Source organism: Zootoca vivipara, chromosome 3 (assembly GCF_965207765.1).
Source record: "Zootoca vivipara chromosome 3, rZooViv2.hap1.1, whole genome shotgun sequence".
In the NCBI taxonomy this organism is placed as follows: Eukaryota; Metazoa; Chordata; class Lepidosauria; order Squamata; family Lacertidae; genus Zootoca; species Zootoca vivipara.
Genome location: NC_142586.1, coordinates 112469906 through 112475905, shown reverse-complemented (window position 1 = coordinate 112475905; position 6000 = coordinate 112469906). Strand labels below are relative to the sequence as shown.

General features: G+C 45.1%; 1 long non-coding RNA gene across 1 annotated transcript; it reads right to left on the bottom strand.

The window, feature by feature from the left end:
- Window positions 1-1873: 1873 nt before the first annotated feature.
- Window positions 1874-5790, bottom strand: LOC148686423 (uncharacterized). The gene is made up of 3 exons (XR_015949400.1): window positions 5710-5790; window positions 3764-3893; window positions 1874-2072 (listed from the first exon to the last, which is right to left on the bottom strand). It is a non-coding gene; the product is annotated as an uncharacterized LOC148686423 (long non-coding RNA).
- Window positions 5791-6000: the final 210 nt, after the last annotated feature.

Here is a 6000-nt window from a genome sequence, read left to right as displayed (position 1 = left end):
AGAGCAAGATTTATCCTATATCTAAGTAAAAACAAAAATGCAACGTACCAAAATTTGCTTATTGGCAATGACTTCCACACAATCCTTGGTACTCTTCCAAAACCATCCCCACCAACCATCCACATAAGAAAGTTAATTCCCAGGAAACCATTTGGAACAAGGTGAAGCATAACGGCATAACAAGGTGGTGCATAACAGCAATATATTGCCCTACCTTCTCTACATCCCAACTAGATGGGTCAACGAAAGCTAGTGAGCGATTTTACTAAAAGAATTACAGCAATATATCACAAAAAATTCCTTCCAGTAGCACCTTAGAGACCAACTAAGTTTGTCATAGGTATGAGCTTCTGTGTGCATGCACACTTGCGTGCCAAGGCCCCCCAGAAAATTCCCCCCCCCAATAACTCACAGACACATTATTTTAGGTTTTTGTTTTGGCATAATTTTGGCCACAACTTTATTCAAATTACAAATTAATTTGAGTGGGACAGGACCAGCTCTAACTTCCTGCAATAGGAAAGTCAAGTAAACACCACATGGTGGTGGAGATAGCTGAGTCCAGGCCATTTCCCTCACCAGAAATGTTCCCCAAGGCTCATGCTCTGTATTGGCCCCAGCCCCGCACCATTGCGGGGCTGTAAGGACTAGAGCCCTGGAGCCCCAGGATTCCTTTAACAGAATACTTCTATAAGAGCAACACTGAGGGGCATGCACCTCCATGCGATACCCCTCCCAAACTCATCAACCAAAGCCTAACCTGCCAACCTAACAAGTTGTGACTTATTGTTTAGCAGTAGACGAAAAACCAAATGGCACAGCCAATCAGCCAAGTGGAACAAATTCCTACTGGCCCCTGAATACAGGCGGCGCCATAGCAAGGTCACTCTAAAGATGCAAAGAAAAGGAGGTGGGCGGGAGGGAGATTAAAATCACTAGCCAGGAGTGAGCTGCACGTGGCAACGCCGAGTACTTAAGCACTCGCCCTGTCAATCAAAGACTGGATACATGCAATTCAGCCCAGCAACACTCAGCCCTCCAATCATCCTCTTTTTTTAAATTTAGACCCACCCCTTAACACACACATAGGCTTTTTCCGCAGGGTCCAGCCGCAACCCCCATTATTCCCTATGAGGTTAATGAGCTTTCTTACCTATGACAAACTTAGTTAGTCTCTAAGGTGCTACTGGAAGGATTTATTATTATTATTATTATTATTATTATTATTATTATTATTATTATTATTTGTTTCGACTGCGTCAGACCAACACGGCTACCCACCTGTAACAAGCAATATATCACATTAGACATCAACTTCGCCCCCCCCCCCTTGCAGCCAATCTTCGGTGAAAATATTTCAGTACATGTCAGGTTCACAGTAAAATTTAGTACAATAGTTAACGTGTGTATTCCCACAAGTGTTTATTTGTGTCCTCCCCTCCGAGGTAGACTTCTAATAGGCTAAACGACATGAGGCTGTCTAAACTTGTATCCAAGGAGCTCTGAAGTTCTGAGTTCATTATGCTAAAGCAGCGCCTTGCAGAATTTTTCTAAAAACTTAAATTAAGCCGTTAAGTTAAAAAATAATAATCACGTGCAACAAAACCCAGATCTCTTCAGTGCTCTGCAGACAACATATATTGGAGATATTGGGTAAAAAGTAATTGCTCTTGACCCACTGCAATTTTTACTGCATGACAGCTCCCCTGTGGCCAGGAAGAATGAGAGTCTAAGGCAGCTTCCTAACTCCCCTCTGCCAAGTCCAGAAGCAATTTACAACCCAAGTAAAAATAAAACGATTCCCATAAAGATGCAAGAGGGACTAAGACAAGCTTCCTTCACCCAGACTTGGGACATTAAAGCATGAACACCATTTAGACACACACAAATTGCACAACAGCTTTATTTTAGACGATAGACAGTGAAAGCATTCCTTGACCATTGATTTCTGCATCTTCTCTCACTGCCAACATTTGCTCAGAGGCCAGAGTGCTTAAGCAAATCGTAAACATTTCAAGGAAGAGACAGGATCCACGGCAGGTTATCATTCAGGAGGCTACTTGGTTTTTCTCCTAACAAAGACAAGAGAGACTGTGAGAGTTCACTGTTTTGAAAAAACAAACAATTTTGTTACCATCAACCCAAGGTTTACTGTGCTGAGGCATCCCCACATGGAAGGTGGCTGAGAGGATATTAAGAGCATGGATCCCGGAAGATTACCAGATGTATATAACTACTGTCTTTCCACAGAAATTACTTGACCAGGTATAAGAACACGACTCCTCCAGGATTAAACAGTTTGGGCATGGACAGATTACTACAGCGTAACATGTCTTCATCATTCGTTTATTCCTCCCTCCCATATGAAAGTGTTCATGCATGCAGCATGAAAAGGGCAACCCAAATTTCAGTTTAGAGAATATGCAACTAAGGGGTTTGGAATAATCAAGAGTTTTATGCATAGTGTGGAGAAAGTAAATGGAGAGACATCTACTTCCTCCTAATACTGGAATTCAGGTCTATCCAATGAAATTGAATGTTGGAAGGTTCAGAAGAGTCAATAGAAAAGAGCAACTTCTGCTATTTTCAAGGGGTCTAATCTGAGCATTGGGTAACATTGGATTCAACCCTATAAAATCATAATGGCGTTCCAGATGTGGTAACTCTAGTAATCGCTCCCATCAACACATTGATCCAGCAGTCAGAACTACGGCTCCATTATTGGACCTCTTGGGGAGACTCAGCCAGATGTGGTCTTCTGCTCAGCATTTCTGAAAAGCCAACAGTCAGGGCGAACCTAAAATAGCTCAACACATCCACTGCTGCCAGCTCACCACCTACTCAACGAACCCTATCGTACTTAATTTAAAGTCCTCAGTGTCATTTCTCCTGACTAGTCAATTTCCTTCCCTCCCTGCCTCCCACCAATATCTGCAAAGCAGAGGTGCCAGATTGCGAGGGCGTTTAGGAGGAACAACGTCACATGACATCAAATGTGCACGACATCCTGGTGTCTAGGGCATGATGTCAGGACGTTGGGAGGAGCAGGGGGCAGAGACAATTCAGCAGCAGTGCAGCTTCTATGACTCGTGGCTCCTCCTCCATGTCTTCCTGGTGCTGCCAGCATTAGGAGGGTGCTTCAACCCTCCTGCCCCCCTCCATGGCAGGAGGAGGAGGAGAGGAGGAGCCAGCCACTGCAGCCACACCACACTGGGCTTTGAGCTTCACCTCCACCCTTATGGGACATTGGGAGGGGCAGCCCCTACCCCCAAAATATGATCGGGTCCAAAAAGGACTCGGCCGCCCCTAATGGGAAGTATTGCTCAGATCAGCAATGAAGAGGTGGTCTTCCCAACACTTTCAGTTGGTTTTAATCACTCCATCATAAATGTTTCATAGGTGGCAGCCAAGACCATCCTCAGTCACACACTAATCTCCAGATTTTGGGGAGTGGGGGGGGGAGAGAGATAAGAACAGAAGAAGAGCCTGCTGAATCAGGCCACTGACCCATCTAGACTCTCACAGCAGCCAACCAGGTGGCGGTGGGAAACCCGCAAGCAGGATTCGAATACAATTGCACTCTCCCTTCCCGGGGTTGCGCAGGAATGCAGCTTGCATAAAATGGAAAACTTTTAAATTTGGGGAGGGGGGAGGGTCAGTTCAGGCTCACAAATAAGCACACACCCCTCCCCCCACCCCAATCCCACATTTTTAAATGCATTGACCGCCAATATGCTCTTGCCTCTTGGGCTTTTGAGCTTACTTGACACAGCAAAAACGTTTGAAGTCGCACTTCCCAATCCGTTGCCAGGGATCATGCAAACACATTGCATGCCTGCATTTACCGTGGGCCTCTTTGCAATCCTTCGCCTTCCGAATCTTAGTATATAATCCTGTGTAAGCAAAGAAGAAAGAAAATGTCAGAGGGTTTTCAGCCCAGCTATAAAACCTTCTGCCAGGGTTGGGGGACCGTTCTTAGTCCAATATTGATTATATTAATGTTTAATTGTTTTTTTATGATTGGGTCATTCCCCTGTGCTTTTAGCTGTTCTTATTTTATCTATAAGCAGCCTTCAGTCCCTGTCTGGGAGAAGGGAGGGGTATAAATAAATGTATTAGTAAGGTGAAAAAGGTAAAGGACCCCAGGTCGGTTAAGTCCAGTCAAAGGCGACTATGGCATTGTGGCACTCATCTCACTTTCAGGCCTCCACAGACAGCTTTCCGGGTCATGTGGCCAGCAGGACTAAACTGCTTCTGGCACAACGGAACACTGGGATGGAAGCCAGAGCGCATGGAAACGCCGTTTACCTTCCTGCTGCAGCAGTACCTATTTATCTACTCGTGCTGACATGCTTTTGAACTCCTAAGTTGGCAGGAGCTAGGACAGAGCAACGAGAGCTCACTCCGTGGCAGGGATTCGAACCGCCACCCTTTCAATTGGCAAGCCCAAGAGGCTCAGTGGTTTAGAGCACAGCGCCACTCGCATCCCTAAATGTATTAGTACTACTACTAGTATATAATATACATATTTTGCAAAGTTATTTCCCTTGCTGTTATGCAGTTTTGCATTAGCATTACAATATCTTAAGATATTTTTGACAATATATTCATTTCTATTCATATATTAAGCAACCTTGCCGACAAAGGTCCGTATAGTTAAAGCTATGGTTTTCCCAGTAGTGATATGTGGAAGTGAGAGCTGGACCATAAAGAAGGCTAATCGCCAAAGAATTGATGCTTTTGAATTCTGGTGCTGGAGGCGACTCTTGAGAGTCCCATGAACTGCAAGAAGATCAAACCTCTCCATTCTGAAGGAGATCAGCCCTGAGTGCTCACTGGAAGGACAGATCCTGAAGCTGAGGCTCCAATACTTTGGCACCTCATGAGAAGAGAAGACTCCCTGGAAAAGACCCTGATGTTGGGAAAGATTGAGGGCACTAGAAGAAGGGGACGACAGAGGACGAGATGGTTGGACAGTGTTCTCAAATCTACGAACACGAGTCTGACCAAACTGCGGGAGGCAGTGGAAGACAGGAGTGCCTGGTGTGCTCTGGTCCATGGGGTCACGAAGAGTCGTACACGACTAAACGACTAAACAACAACAATGCATATTATTTGCTTGGAAAGCTGCAAATGTCAAAAGATAGATGTGTTTGGTTCAAGCATTGATTCGGAAAGTGAGAATTAGGGAGCTCCATGTTGCAATGTGGTCCAAACTTCATTTTTTCTCCATCTCTATTAATTAACCCAGTGTTTCAGACAGAGGCCCTTCCTAGCCCTACTGGGAAATTCCAAGAGTGACTTAACAATCCATGGGTTGGACCATACCCTCCAACTCTCAGTAAGTAAAATCCGGGATCAGCAGCGGCGCGGCACTGGAAGTCGCTTCTACACATGTCTGGACATGCGTAGAAGCAACTTCCAGTGCCGGCGCTGCCTGATTTCCGGTGCCCAGACATGGGCAGAGCGGCACCTGAAATCGGTTCTGCGCATGTCCAGACATGCGCAGAAGGAGCCTCCCTGGCAGGTAGGAAATCCGGGGGATTTACGGGATTTTTCTCTATTCAGGATAACAGCAGGAAACGGGTTTAAATACGGGGGTTTCCCGTGAAAAGCGGGAGACTTGGCAGCTATGTATTGGACTGCCTCCCACAAAGAGAAAGAACAGCACATTTCTGCAAAGATAAAAACTGGAAAAAAACAGCATACCTGTAATAGTCAGGAGTATCAAAAAAATGAGGGTGCAGAAGAAAGGCCTCATAGCTGAAACTTATACTGTTTCTCAACACCCTTAGAAGAGAAGTGGGGGAGAAAAAAGAAAACAAGTGGAACAAAGTTTCCTTTTTTGCACTCTTGTGCAATTAAAACAAACTTTTTCTGAGCTTAGTGGCTTTAATGCACCTTCCCACTTTAGATGGCCCTGTGTGTATTACCTCACTTCAAATGTAGCTCCCCCCCCAAAAAAAAACCCCTACATTTGTGGGTCCTCCTGTAACACTC